Source organism: Rousettus aegyptiacus, unplaced genomic scaffold (assembly GCF_014176215.1).
Source record: "Rousettus aegyptiacus isolate mRouAeg1 unplaced genomic scaffold, mRouAeg1.p scaffold_m13_p_9, whole genome shotgun sequence".
Lineage (NCBI taxonomy): Eukaryota > Metazoa > Chordata > Mammalia > Chiroptera > Pteropodidae > Rousettus > Rousettus aegyptiacus.
Window position 1 is genome coordinate 29,566,216 of NW_023416312.1, and position 15,561 is coordinate 29,581,776.

A 15,561-nucleotide genomic window follows, 5' to 3' on the forward strand; every position below is an offset into this window, starting at 1 on the left:
AGTAGCAAAAGTGATATCAAATTCAGGTCTGTCTGACTCCAAGAGTTAGTTTATTAAGCAGCACATTGTCTCTGTTGTGAATCTCCTAATATTACTCTGCTTTGCATATAAAAAGTGCCATCATAGGCAAAGCACTATTGCTTGGATGATGATAAAAGTTTAATGTCCATTAAAAATGAGTATGGTGGGTTGAATGGTGGTCCCCAAAATAATATGTCCATGTCTTAATCTCCAGAACTTGTGAATATGACCTTATTAGAAAAAGGATCTTTGCAGAGGTAATTAAGTTAAGGATCTTGAGAGGAGGAGATTATCCTAGATTATTCAAGTAAACTCTAAATCTAATGACAACTATCCTCAAAGGAGACACATAGAAGAAGCAGACAGAAGAGAAGGCAATATGCCCACAGAGGCAGAGATCATAGTGATGCAGCCATAAGCCAAGGAATCCGTGGAGCCACCAGAAGCTAGAAGAAGCAAGGAATAAAGTCTTGCCTAGAGCCCTCTGAGAGAGTACAGCTTTGCTGACACCTTGATTTGATATTTGGCCTTCAGAATTGTGAGAGAACAAATTTTATTGTTTTAAGCCACCAAGTGTGTCATAATTTGTTATGGCAGATCTGGGAGACTGATACAAGGCCCAGCATTCATTTGTCCATTTATTCATTTTGCAAACAATTGACAAACATCTCTTGTTATGTGTCAGACACTACAATGCAAGCAGGTAACATGGTATCTTTGCCTTCAAGAAGTTTACAGTACAGCTAAGTTCAGAACTTTATGCTTGGGTTATACAGGTATTCTATACTGACACTGAATCCACTGGCCATTTTACTGGTCAACCCACTGCATAATTATGTGGCAAGCTAGAGTACTAGGATACCAGTGGCAATCTCTGACTGTCTACATGTCTCTAGCACAGGGAATCATGAAGCCTGAATGATGATAGGTATCTTGAAGATCATTTGGTTCAACTTCTCCTCAGTACAGGAATCCACTTTCCAGAATCCCTGGCAGGTAGCCATTCAGACTACTTTTGATCACTTTCCCGATGAATAGTGTACCCCTTTTATACCATATCCCTTTTCATGTATGGGCAACTTTCACTATAAATTTCTTACCTTCACTGAGCCCTAATTTGCCCATTATGGCTTCCATCAAATTATCAAAATTCTATTCTCAAGAACCAAAAAAATAGGTCTAATTCTTTTTTCATATAACAATCCCTCAAATCTAAAACACTTGATATTTTTCCCCAATTATCTTCTTACCTGGCAACTAACCCAGTTTAACTTACCATTCCTCATGAGAAATGATTTCTAAACCTTTCACCATATTATATTCCTTCTATAAATGGATTTGAATTTATCCATATAGATTAAAATATGGCACTGAGAACAGAATACAATTTACACACAGTTTAAGCAGAGGAGAGTGGCACCATCCCCTCTTTTATTTGGGGCTTAATTCATGCATCCTGAGACTGCATCCACATTATAGGGAATGATGTCATATGATTGACTCATTCTGACCTTCCTGGCAGCTGAAACCTAAGTGTTTTACTGCATTTCTGTTAAACCTGGTTTCCCTTGTGTGACTATATGGTTGATTTTGGAATCTATGAGAAGAATTTTTTATTTATTTCTGGAAATTGCCTCTTTTTTGTTTTGGCTAGTTTTTTTCGGGCTTTCAAAATACCTTTCAATCCTGATTTCTCAGCTGGCATTTTAACTTGCTTTGATTGACTTTAATTCTCAGACTCCCCATCCCTGTAACTTAATACTCTGTCTCTAGGTTCTGGTTTAAAACCTTCCTTGCTGGACTTTTAGAACTACCTTACATATACTCCTATTAGAGGCCATTACTCCTTGCCCTTGACTCTGGTCAGGTTATGACAACCAATTTCTGGTCCAGGGCTCCAATCTCTAAAGCTCCTTGAAGCTCTGATCGTTCACTCTACCATGTTAGAAACTGACAGATATTCAAAATTATTGAAGTTGAACATATGTACGTAAGTGCAGGCGTAGCCAGCCCCTTGTGAGACCCAGGAAGACAACCTATATTTTATAAATGGCATGAAAGCAACATACCGGGGAAGACCCTGGAGAATGACATCATCTTTATGAAGGTTCACAGCAAGGTTTTGGCAGCCCTTTTGGATTCTGTTCTCTGTGCTGCAAGTATGAACCCAAAGAAGCCAAAAGTGGCTCTCATAGTCTTGTGGACCAGGTGCTGGTGGTATCACCACCTGACACTATCCAAACTGACTCAGTAAGCAGGACCCAGAGTTCACTAAGGATGTTGGGGCATAACAAAGAGCATCTTGTCAATGCTTTGCAGTTGCTCTTTATTAGACTAAAAGACAAGTTGATAAGAGTGGTGAAAGAATGAGGTAGGGAGACATAACATGTTGGGAGAAAAGAAATCTTGTTTCAGTGTCACCTTTTCAGATTATTTTTCTCCATTTATTTTCTGGGGAAAAAAATTAAGTAGATAAAGTTGTGATGGTAAAGAGGTGATGAAAGAAAAATAGAGAGAAGATACTTTTTGAATGATCTTATTTTACAAATTTTCATATTCCATGTGCTATTCAGATGCTAGTCATATTTAAAAGTGTTTGTGACAGATGATGGGCTAGAAGAGCTAAAAATAATAAAAAGTAAACACGTACCATCAATTCAAAGTCTCCACACAGTGATACTTTATACCTACATAGCACTTTACATTTCTCAAAGCACTTTTGCATGCATTAAAACCTCACAACAATCCTGTAAGATTGCCATTATTATCTCTGCTTCAAGATGACATTTGGTAAGGTGAAGAGACTTTCCCAAGTTCATTAAAGGAATGAGAAAAGGTGGAACTGGGACTTTAAATGTTATAGTCTAAGCAGTATTCTTTACACCATGGTACAACTATCCTGAAAGAAGAAAGAACAAATCATTACTAGCACAATAATCCTAAAAAAAACTACAATTATCTTTAGATTTCATATGAAAGGAATGAGGATTCCTTCCTTTTATATACAGATTGAAATAATATGATTATTCTGCATGTCTCCTATCTCACTTAGTCTATCTCAATTAGTCCAGGAAGATGTCTCTCACTATTCCAGTTTAACAATTTAACAAGTGTTTAGCGTATATCTGTAATGCACAAGGTACTATGCTGACAGAATGGAAAATATGGTTATTTTGGCTCTCAAAAATTTATCCTCTAGTAGAAAAAAAAAACAGGTATTTTAGCTGTCCGTTGTTGCATAACAAACCACCCCAAAATGTAATGGCTTAAGATAACATCCATTTACTATTGCTCATGATTCTGTGGGTTAGCTAGGCTCATCTGGGCAGTGCTTCTCCTCCATTTCCATTCTGGGCTCCCAAGGCTATCCTTGGTTTCAATGGGAAGAACTCACAGAACTCAGAAAAGCTATTATAGTTACAGTTTATTACAGTGAAATAATACAGATTGAAATCAGCAAAGAGAAGAGGCACATAAGGTAGGGTCCAGGAGAGACCAGGCATGAACTTCCAGTTGTCCTCTCCAAGTGAGAACTTACTTTTCCCAGCAATGATGTGTAGCAACCTGAATGGAATATTGCCAACCAGAGAAACCAACCTGAGCCTTGGTATCCAGAGATTTTATTGAGGCTGTCACATAAGCGTAGCTGACCTTGCGCACAGTTGATCTTTGTCTCCAGCTCCCTCAGAGATCAAGCTGGTACCATATGGCCCAATACCCCCACCATAAATCACATTATTAGCAAAAATGATCTGGTATATCCCGTAGCCCCCAGATAAACAAAGACACTATTGTCAGATAGGGCATTCCAAGGCCTTAGAGGCTACTTCTCTGAAGTTGGACAAATATCAAACCTTTCTTTGGGTAAGGTTGATCTTTTGTTGCATATCCACATAATGTCTGCTGGGGCTGCAGACACATGGAGACTTGATTAGACTAAAACATCCAAAATGTCTCACTCATATGGTGGCAGTTGATTCTGGTTTCTAACTGAGAGCTCAGCTGGGGCTATTAGCTAGACCATCTTATACATGTTCTTCCATGGATCTTGGCCTTTTTTATAACATGGCAGTTGGGTTATAAGAGGGAGCCTTCCAAGTATACAAAAATAGAAGTTGCAGGCTCAGCCTTAGCAGTTGCATAGTGTGACTTATATTGTATTCTACTGGTCAAAGCAAGTCATAGAGTAGGCCAGATTCAAGAGGAAGGGAGACCAACTCGACCACTCAATGGGGGAATTGGAAAAAAAATTATAGCCAAATTTAATGCATGGAAGAGCAGATATGTTTCCTTCACCGGGACTGGAGTTCCCTTCTCCAAACTTCAGTGATGCTGCTGTGAAGACTCACTGTGCATCCTCCTAGTTGGAATCACACAGCTGGAGGGAGGTTTAGCTTATACTCTGAATCCTGTTCTGGGTCTCAGAGCTGCAGCAGAGTTGAAGCCAAGGACAAACCACATAGCTATGCCGTATTTGTAAAAGGTATACAATGCATGTGAAAACAGTTGGGAAAAGATGGTGAGTGATTTGTAATCTCCAGCTGCTAATTGCAGTCAGTGGAAGATACATACATACATACATACATACATACATACATACGTATGTACGTACATACTTACAACCACAGAAAGTCTGCCATCTGTCCAGTATCCCTGACCCCAGAAAAGCCACTCACTCTGTGTCCCCTTTCTGGGACATAAACCAGTTGCTAGAACCTTTAAAAGTTTAAAAGTCTTAGTTTGGCAAATCTTAACCACTGGACTGGCTCTACTAGATATAAATTTAGCTTTGGCCACATGATAAAGACCTTGAAAGCCGACTGTGCATGTGACAATTCCATTAGAGAGGCAGTTTCTAGATTCCTTTTAATACTAGAGGGACTACTTGGTAAAACAAGAAAATGTTTTACTAAAATGACAAAACAGCTACAAGTTCAAGATATTGTGTTTCTACATTTAGTTTAAGAGAAAATATTTTTTTCCATGGGTTTAGTTTGTTATGCCCTATGTCATTCAAAAAGAATTAAATTTTATTATTTTTAACTTTTTATTCTGACGTGTTGTTTTTAACTGTAATTAAAAATCATTGGCATTTGTGTTTACTTTTTAGCTCATGTATATCTTACCCTCAGAAGAAACTAATTAGTATGTGAAATATGATACCATTAAATTTGCTTTAAAAAGGAAAGTCTGATCTGATTAGATATAAAATATGGTAAATAAATAGATCCAAATATATTAAAATATGTACATAGTATTAATTGCAGCTGCATTCTCATAGCAAAAAAATATTGATTTAGCTTTTGTCTACATATATATTTACTTGGCTTTATTTTTTCTTTTGTTAAATAATTTTTTATTTTTTAATTATAGTTGATACACAATACAGTATTAGTTTCAGGTATACAATATAGTGATTAGACAATTATATAACTTAGAAAGTGATCAATCCAATAAATCTAGTAACCATCTGGCACCATAGGTAGTAATTACAATATCATTGACCATATTTTATACTTTATAACCCCATGCCTATTTTGTAACTACCAATTTATATTTCATTTTTATTAATATTTTTTTTAATTTTTCAATTACAGTGACATATGAGATTATATTAGTTTCAGAGGTACTACATAGTGATTAGACATTTATATAAACTGCAATATTTTACATCCTCATAACCATTTTGTAACTAACAATTCGTACCTCTTAATCCCTTTCCCTTTTTCACCCATCTGAACGCTTGCTTCTACCATCTGAAAACCATCAAAATGTTCTCTGTATCTGTGAGTTTGTTTCTGTTTTGTTTACTTATGCCATTCTTTAGATTCCACATGTAAGTGAAATCATATAGCATTTGTCTTTCTTGGTTTGACTTACTCCACTCAGCACAATACCTTCTTGGTCCACTCATGTTGTTGCAGATGGTAAATTTTCATTCTTTTTTTATGGCTAATACTCCATTGTATATATGTACCACTTCTTTGTTCATTCATTCATTAATGAACACCCAGGATGCCTCCACATCTTGGCTACTGTAAATAACGCTGCAATTAACATACAGATTCACATGTTCCTTCAAAGTAGTGTTTTGGGTTTCTTCAGATAAATACCCAGAAATATGTTATTGAGTCCTTCTTTGTCCCTTGTTATAGCCTTTATTATAAAGTCTGTTTTGTCTGGTATAAGTATTGCTACCCCAGATTTGTTTGTTTGTTTGTTTATTTCCATTTTCATGAAACATCTTTTTCCATCCTTTTATCTTCAGTCTGTGTGTGTGTGTGTGTGTGTGTGTGTGTGTGTTTAATTTTATAAGAATTTATTTGAGCCAAACTGACAACATATGCCAGGGAGCAAGATCTCAAATGTTCTCTATGTGTGTTTTTTGATCTGAAGTGAGTCTCTTGTAAGCAGCATACATAAGGATATTGTTTTCTTATCCATTCAGCCATCCTATCTTTGGATTGGAGCATGTAATATATATACATTCAAAGTAATTGTTGACAGATATACAGTTATTGCCATTTTAGTATTCATATTTTTAATCTTTTTTTTTCTTTTTTCTTCTTCTTTTTAAGAAGTCCCTCTAACATTTTCTGTAATGCTGGCTTATGTGTGATGAATTCCTTTAGTTTTTTCTTGTCTAGGAAGCTCTTTATCTGTCATTTGATTCTAAATAATAGTTCTGCTGGGTAGAGTAATCTTGGTTGTAGGTCCTTCATTCTCATGACTTTGAATATTTCGTGCCAGTTCCTTTTAGCCTGCAAAGTTTCTGTTGAGAAATCAACTGACAATCCTGTGGGAGCTCCCTTGTAGATAACTAACGACTTTTCTCTCGCTGCTCTTAAGATTCTCTCTTTGTTTTTAGCTTTTGACATTTTAATTATGATGTGTCTTGGTGTAGGCTTCTTCGGGTTCATCTTGTTTGGGACTCTCTGCTCTTCCTGAGCTTGTACATCTATTTCTTTTACCAGGTTAAGAAAGTTTTCCATCATTACTTCTTCAAATAGGTTTTCAATTCTTTGTTGTCTTCTTCTGGTACCCCTATATTACAAATATTGGTACACTTGATGTTGTCTCATAGGTCTCTTAAACTATCTTCATTTTCTTGAGTCCTTCTTTCTCATTCTTGTTCTGATTGGGTGTTTTCTGCTACCTTATCTTCTAAAATGCTGATTCAATACTCTGCTTCATCTAATATACTGTTGATTCCTTCTAGTGTATTCTTCATTTCATTTATTGTATTCTTCATTTTCTTACTGGTTGTTTTTTATAGTTTATATGTCCTTCTTTATACTTACTATTTGTTTCTTGAAGGTCTCACTGAAATCATCTATTCTTCCCCTAAGTTCATTGAACATTCTTATTAACCAGTGTTTTGAACTTTGTATTTGCTAACTTGCTTGCCTCCATTTCATTTAGTTCTTTTTTGGTGGAGGGTGGAGCTTTGTTCTGTTCTTTCATTGGGACATGTTCCTTTGTCTCTCCATTTTAGTTGTTTCCTTATGTTTGTTTCTCTATATTAAGTAGAAATTCTATGTCTCCTGGTCTTAGTAGAGTGGCTTTATGTAGTAGCTGTCCTGTGGGACCCAGTGAAGCAGTCTCCCTGGTCACCTGAGCCAGGCGATCCAGGTCGTCACTTGTCTGGGTTATGTGTTTCTTCCTGTAGAAGTGGAGCCTTGGTTTCTGTTTTCACATCAGTGAGAGGGATTGACCCTCAAACTAATTGGTTGATCCTATGGTGCACGATTCACTTTAGCAGGGCTCTGGTGCCTACCCAGACTGCCCTTTGGGTATGTCATCTTTAGATGTGGCCCCAGGTGGTACTCCAGATCAGACCAAAGATAGCCACTGACCATGCAGGCTGGGGCCTCTTGGGAAGGGCCCTGCTACAGGACAAGTTCAGCTACAACCTGTACAGCCATGGGGCATGAGCCACCAAGAAATTCTCAAATGGCTGCCACCCATGCAGTGCTTGGATGTGCCTCAGGAGGTCAAATAGTGAACTGAGTCCAGCTACTGCTAGTCCCGAGCTAGAGGCTACTCAGTAAGAGGTATGGAACATCCGAGGCCAGATTCTGCTTGTTTAGGTTTTGTGAACCTTTGAGAGATTTTAGGAAAGTCTGCAGCATGAGCTAAGACCGGACATTTGTATAGAAAATCCACTGGAAGAAGATTGGGTGGGCCCACAATCTGTGTGGGATGGGGATCTCAGGGAATCACCAGGGAAAGGCAACCAGTGTTAGCTAGGTTGATGGAGACTCAGAAATAGAGGCTGCCTGCATCTGCATGCTGGATAAGGGGAGTGCTCAACAACAACAACAACAACAACAACAGATTCTGCCAGCACTTGTGTCTGAGAGAAAGCTGTCCCTCTAGCTCTAACCATGAAGCCAGACAATTCAGCTATTTTCCTGGCACTTTTTCAGCTGATGCCCTAGCACTGAAGCTCAGAGAGAGTTCATCAGTGAGTAAGTCCATGCACTGGCCTTTTAAGAGTTCCATGCCTGTAACTCTTTCAGCCCCTAGTCTCACTCAGCCACAGTCTTTGCTGATTTTCACATCCAGATTTTGTGGGACCTTCTTTTTCCTGCACTGGAACCCTGGACTTGGATGTCTGGTGTGAGCCTGGGACCTCTCACTCCTCCTGGGGCACCTCCACAGCTGAGATATCCTACAGATTTTTAACCACTATACACAGGTGTCAAAAAAGAATCAGATTTTGAAAATGAAGATGAGTTCCTAAACATCCTAACAATGGAGTGTCAAAAATTGATAGATCTGAAAGAAGTAACACACCAATCTACAATTATAGTTGGAGGTTTCAAAACTTCTCTCAGTAATTGATAGAACAAGCTGACAGAAAATCAGTAAGGTTATAGATGATATGGACAGCACAATCACACAACTTCACCAACTTAAAATTTATGAAACATTCCATCCAACAGGAGTGAAACATACATTCTTCCCAAGTGCACATGGAACATTCACCAAGATAGACCATATTTAGGGACATATGGAAAATCTTAACAAAATAAAAAGAATAGAAATAATAAAAGTACATTCTCAGACCATAATAAAATTAAACTAGAAATCAAAAATAGAAAGATAACTGGAAAATCGCCAAATATATATCAATTAAACAATACACTTCTAGGTAACCCATGGGTTAAAAGAAGTATATTATGGAAAATTGTTAAACATTTTAAACTAAAATGAAAATAAAAATAGAATATATAAAAATTTATGGTGCATGACATGGATGAACATTGAAAACTTTATGCTAAGTGAGAAAAGCCAGGCATAAAACAACTAATACTGTATAATACTTACCTAAGGTACATGGAACAGACAAATTCATAGGAAAAAAAAGTAGAAGTAACCAAGAGCTGGGGTAACCAGTTCTGAAAAATGATAGTGGCAATGGCTGTACAACATTGTGAATGTACTTAATGTCACTGAATTGCACACTCAAAAATCATTAAAATGGTAACTTTTATGTTATATATAACATACCACAATTTTTTAAAGTGTACAAAGTGTATGGGATAATGATAAAATTGTGCTTAAAGTGAAATTTATAGAATAGCATTAAATGAAAATGTTAGGAAAAAAGAAATATCTAAAATTCATAACTTAAGCTTAGACTTTGGGAACCTAGAGAAGGAAGAACAAATTAAACCCAAAGCAAACAAAAGAAATAAAATAATAAAAATTAGAGCAAATACCAAAGAAATTTTAAAAAGAGAAAGAGAAATCAATAAAACCAAAAGCTAACTCTTTGGCAAGATAAATAAAATTTATAAACCTTTACCCAGCCTATTCAACAAAATTAAAAAGAAGGCACAAGTTATCAATATCAGGAATAAAAGAGGGCTATCACAGCCAATCACACTAAGAGCTTAAAAAATAAATAATATAAACATCACTTGACCATAAATTGAATAACTTTGATGAAAGACACCAACTACCAAATTTCATTTAAGGAGAAAGAGAAAACCTACATAGTCCAATATCTATTGAAATTGAATTGATAATTTAAAATCTTCCCTGTAAAACAACCCCTAGCCCATATGGTTTCATTGGTAAATTCTAGCAAACATTTAGGTTAGAAACTATATCACTACCATACAATATCTCACAGAAAATAGAAGAAGAGAGAACACTTCTCAACTCATTTTATGAGGTTAGCAGTATCCTAATATCAAAACCATACTCTGATATTACAAGAAAACTACAGACCAATATCCCTCATGAACATAGATGCAAAAATCTTTAACAAAATATTAGCAAATCAAGTCCAGCTATTAATATGAAAAGAATAATATATCAAGACTAAGTGGGGTTCATACCAGAAACACGAGATCACTATTAAAAACATATTAAACATATAAAAATATATTAAATACATAAAAACATATCAAACATAATAAACATGTAAACATGAAACATGTTAAACATTTAACATATAAAACATTAAAAACACATTAAAAGAAAAACTATATTATCATATTAATAGATACAGGAAAACCTTTCAACAAAATTCAATACCCATTCATGATAAAACTCTCAGCAGTCTAGGAACAGGAGGAAATATCCTTAACCAAATAAAGGCAAAAAATCTATAGTTAACATTATAATTAATAGTGAGAGAGTGAATGTTTTCTCCCCAAGATCAGAAATAAGGGGCAAGAATGTCTTCTCTCACAATTTCTACCTAAAATTGTATTTTAATTACTAGTTAGGGCAATATGGCAAGGAAAAGAAATTAAAAGCATACAAATTAGATAGGAAGAAATAAAATTGCCTTTATTCCCAAATGACATGATTGTATATGTAGAAAATCCTCCCAAATCTACAAAACAACTATCATTAAAATGCTTAATAAACAATTATTAACATTTTTGAAATCAAAAAAATAATAGAAACTCTCAGAAAATAAAAAAATATATATAAAGAAAAACTAATGAAAAATTTTTAACTGAAAAATATATTAACCAAAATTAAAAACTCATCAGAAGAGCTCAATAGCAAAATGGAGATAACTGAAGAAACAATCAGTAAACATTAAGATAAATCAAAAGAAATTAGCAAATCTGAATGACATAGAGAAAATAGAGTGGAAAAAAGAGAGAGAACAGAACCTTATTGACCTGTGAAAATAACAAAAGATCAAAATACCAATGGCATTTTTCAGAGAACCAAAACAAATAATCTGAAAATTTATATAGAATCATAAAAGATTCCAAATAGCCACAGCAATCTTGAGAAAGAGAAAAGATAAAAGTAGCACACTACCCAATATCAAACTATAATACAAAGCTATAGTAATCAAAACAGCATTATATTGGCATGAAAACGGACACGTAGATCAACGTAAAAAACGAAAACCCCAAAAATAAACCCATACCTCTATGCTCACTTAATCTATGACAAAAGAGGCAAGAATATACAATGGAGTAAAGACAGTCTGTTCAATAAATGGTGCTGGGAAAACTGGATAGATACATGCAAAAAAAAAAAAAAACGAAACTGGACCACCTTCTTACACCACATACAAGAATAAATTCAAAATGTAATAAAGACTTAAATATAAAACCTGAAACCATAAAAATCCTAGAAGAAAACATAGGCAGTAAACTCTAACATTGCTCTTAGTAATATTTTTTTTTCTGATATGTCTCCTCAGGCAAGAAAAACAAGAAAAAATAAACAAATGGACTACATCAAATTAAAAAGGTTTTGCATAGCAAAGGAAACAAAAAATAAAACAGAAAGATGACCTACTAAAGAGGAGATGATATATCTGATAAGGGGTTAATATTCAAAATTTATGAAGAACTCATACAACTCAACATAAAACAATTTAATTAAAAAATGGGCAGAAGACATAAATAGGTATTTCTCCAAAGAGGACGTACAGATGGCCAATAGACATATGAAAATATGCTCAATGTCACTAACCATCAGAGAAATGCAAATTAAAACTATAATGAGATATCACCTCACACCTGTTAGGGTGGCTATCATCAATAAGTCAAAAAACAACAAGTGTTAAATGGTCACGGGGTTGAGGAGCACGGTATAGGGAATGCAGTTAACATTAATGTAATGGCTAGGTGGAGAGCCAGAGGAGAGAAAGAGCTATTAGGGAGGTTGTTTTATAAACTATATAAATGTTTAACCAACGTACTGTGTGCTTGAAACTAATAATAAAATTAAATTTTTTTTAAAAAAACAAGTATTGGCGAGGATGTGGAGGAAAGGGAGCTCTCATACACTGTTGGTGGGATTGCAAATTGGTGCAGTCATTATGGAAAACAGTTTCACATCTCCTCAAAAAATTAAAAATAGAACTATCTTATGACTCAGCAATTCTACCTGTGAGTATATATCCGAAGAGAACCAAAACACTAATTCAAAAAGATATATACAACCCTATGTTCACTGCAGCTCTATTTACAATAACGAAGATATGGAAGCAGCCTAAGAGCCCAAAAATCAACAATTAGATAAAGAAGTGGTACATATACAATGGAATAATACTCAGTCATAAAAAATGGAATCTTACCATTTGCAACAACATGGATGGACATAGAGAGTATTATCCTGAGTGAAATAAGTCAGACAGAGAAAGATACATACCATATGATTTCATTTATAGGTGGAATATAAAAACAAAATAAACAAAATAAAAACAGCTTCATAGATACAGAGAATAAACTGGTGATCGCTAGATGTGATGGGGTGTCGGAAATTCAAAAGGTAAAAAAGGTGACAGGATTAGGAAGTACAAATTAATAGTTACAAAACAATCATGGGGTAGTGGAGTACAGTCTAGAGAATATAGTCAAATAATATTATAATGGTTATGTATAGTGCCAGGTGGGTACTAGAGTAATCAGGGAGATCATTTCATAAATTATATAAATGTCTAACCATTGTGCTGCATACCTGAAACTAACATAAAATTAAAATTATGTAAATAAAAAAGAAAATTAAAAAAGAAAATAACCAAGGAGCTTTCATGTCATCTGAGTCCTAGAAGAAGAAAAGAAAGGATGTGGGGCTGAAATAAATTCAAAGAAATAATGGCTGAAAATCTCTCAAATTTGGTTAAAAACATAAACATAAACAGATTCAAGAAGCTGAGAAAAACCCAAATAGGATAAACCCATATCTATACCCTCATATATCAAAATCAAATTGCTGAAAACTAAAGACAACGAAAACATCTGCTGAAGAATGGGTTTTAAATTGGAAATTCGGAGAGATCTATTTAACTTTAAGGTTTCTTTTGGGAAGAAAAGGCAATAAACAAAAACAAAGATGCAAGATATTCTTACTGAGTACAAACTAGGATAATTATTTATTTATCTTTAATGTCAAAACAGCATTTGGTTTGGTTATTTATTTATATCCTGTTGTACTCAAGAGACTATGAGACGCATCACAAAAACAAATAAATCTAAAATTTTAACCCAGCTATTTGGTTTTATTAAATCTAGAAAGATCTCAAACATTACTTGTAAGACAGGGTGGAAAGAATAATGGCCCCCGAAGATGTCCACACCCTGATTCCCAATCTGTGAATATGTCGTTACTTGGCAAAGGGAATTAAGGTTGCAGTTGGAACTAGGGTTGCTAATCAGCCAATCTTAAAATAGGGAGATTATTCTGGATTACCTGGGTGAGTCCAATGTAATCACAAAGGTCCTTAAAAGTGAAAGAGGGAGGCAGGAGAGATTAGAGGATGCAAATCAAAGGTTTTGACTTGCTGTTGCTGTCTTCGAAGATGTAGGAAGGGGACCATGAGGCAAGGAATGCAGGTGGCCCCTAGAAGTTGGAAAAAGCAAGGAAACGAATTCTTTCCTAGAGGCTTTTAGAAAGAATGCAGCCCAGTGAGACTTATATTAGATTTCTGACTTCCAGAACTATAAGATAATAAATGCATGTTTTTTTAAGCCACTAAGTTTACAGTAACTTGCTACAGCAGCCATAGAAAACTAATACAACTGAGAAAATGTTTTTCCAAGTTCACCTTTAAAGTTAATAGAAATTTAAATCAGCCTTAAGATAGATGTTTGCCTTGTATGACCAAACATTATTAGTATTTTATTTCCCCCTCTTGTGACCTGGTAACATGGACACTCATTCATTTAAGAGGATAATTTGGACTAGCTATATTTTTTTCAGGTTAATCTTTTAGGAAGATAAAGCCTTTAAGAAGCACTCATCTACAATTAGTCAATAGTATATTTGGGTGGTATTCTCAAAGATCATCCAATTTTAAATATAGGAATTGAGGCTGTAGAAAACATTATATAGAAAATAAAATTATTGTTATAGATAACAATAAAATTATTGTTATTGCTGTTAGGAATACTTGCAGACATTCCGAATTCGAACCCTGATGAAAATTACATGAATTTTAGTTTGTTTGACTTATGCCAAATTTTACCTCTGGAAAAGTTTTCCTGAGCCATTTACAAATTTTTAAAAATTAGTGAGCAAAGACCTTAATTGTTTACTAAAAGAGGCTTTGGTCTGGTTGAGAGCTTGACGGCTTTCCCACCCACACAGAATTCTTCACAGAAAAAAAAAATCACAAATTTCTAAAAAATTTAAATTGATTTAAAATATGTTTGGAGATACTACAGATTCTCAAGAATCTCCTGTGATGAAGATAAATGGTGATTAAGGTAATTCAAAATAGCTAATAAGCCTATAATTCTTAATATTTGTGAAATATACTATGCACAATACCACATAAAAATCAACGTTGAATATAATCATGTCCAGTTCAAAAACATTTTACAGGAAATAGAGAGAACAAGAGAACACGTTAAATGAGAAATCAGTTGCAAGAGAAATTCGCAGATTTAAAGCAGCCTAAAAATCGAATAATCAATTGCGATTTGTGGACCTCTATTTGGATCATGAATAAAACAAACAAATAATTTATGGTTTCATGAGAAAATTGTAAATTTGAACACTTAATGGATACTTGATGACATTAAGGAATTTTACCTTTTTAAGGTTTGATAATGGTATTGTGGTATAATGGTACAATAATGGTGTGTGTATATATTAGAGTTCTTACCTTTTAGATGTACACACTGAAGCATTGGTGGATGATATAATATGACGTTTGAGATTTGCTTCAAAAAATATAGGAAGAGAGAAGTAGATGAGGACATAAGTGGAACAAGATTGGCTATGGACAAATAGTGTTGAAGCTGGGTGATGAGTTTTCAGTAAATTATTCTATCTGCTTTTTTTATATTTGTAATTCTCCATAATAAAGAGTTTTTGAAAATAGTAAAAAAAATACATATTCCTTATGATGTTTTGTTCATTATTTGTTTTGTGTGTGGAGGGGTTATTTGTTTATTTTGATTGGAATAAAAACTTTACTCTGGGGAAAAATCATTTGCAGCCTTTTTTATTCCCTTCATAGGGATACCTAATGTTTTCGGATGTATTTTTATCTTCTGATTTCATCTTCTCAGCAATAAAGGGATTACTAAAGAGGTTATG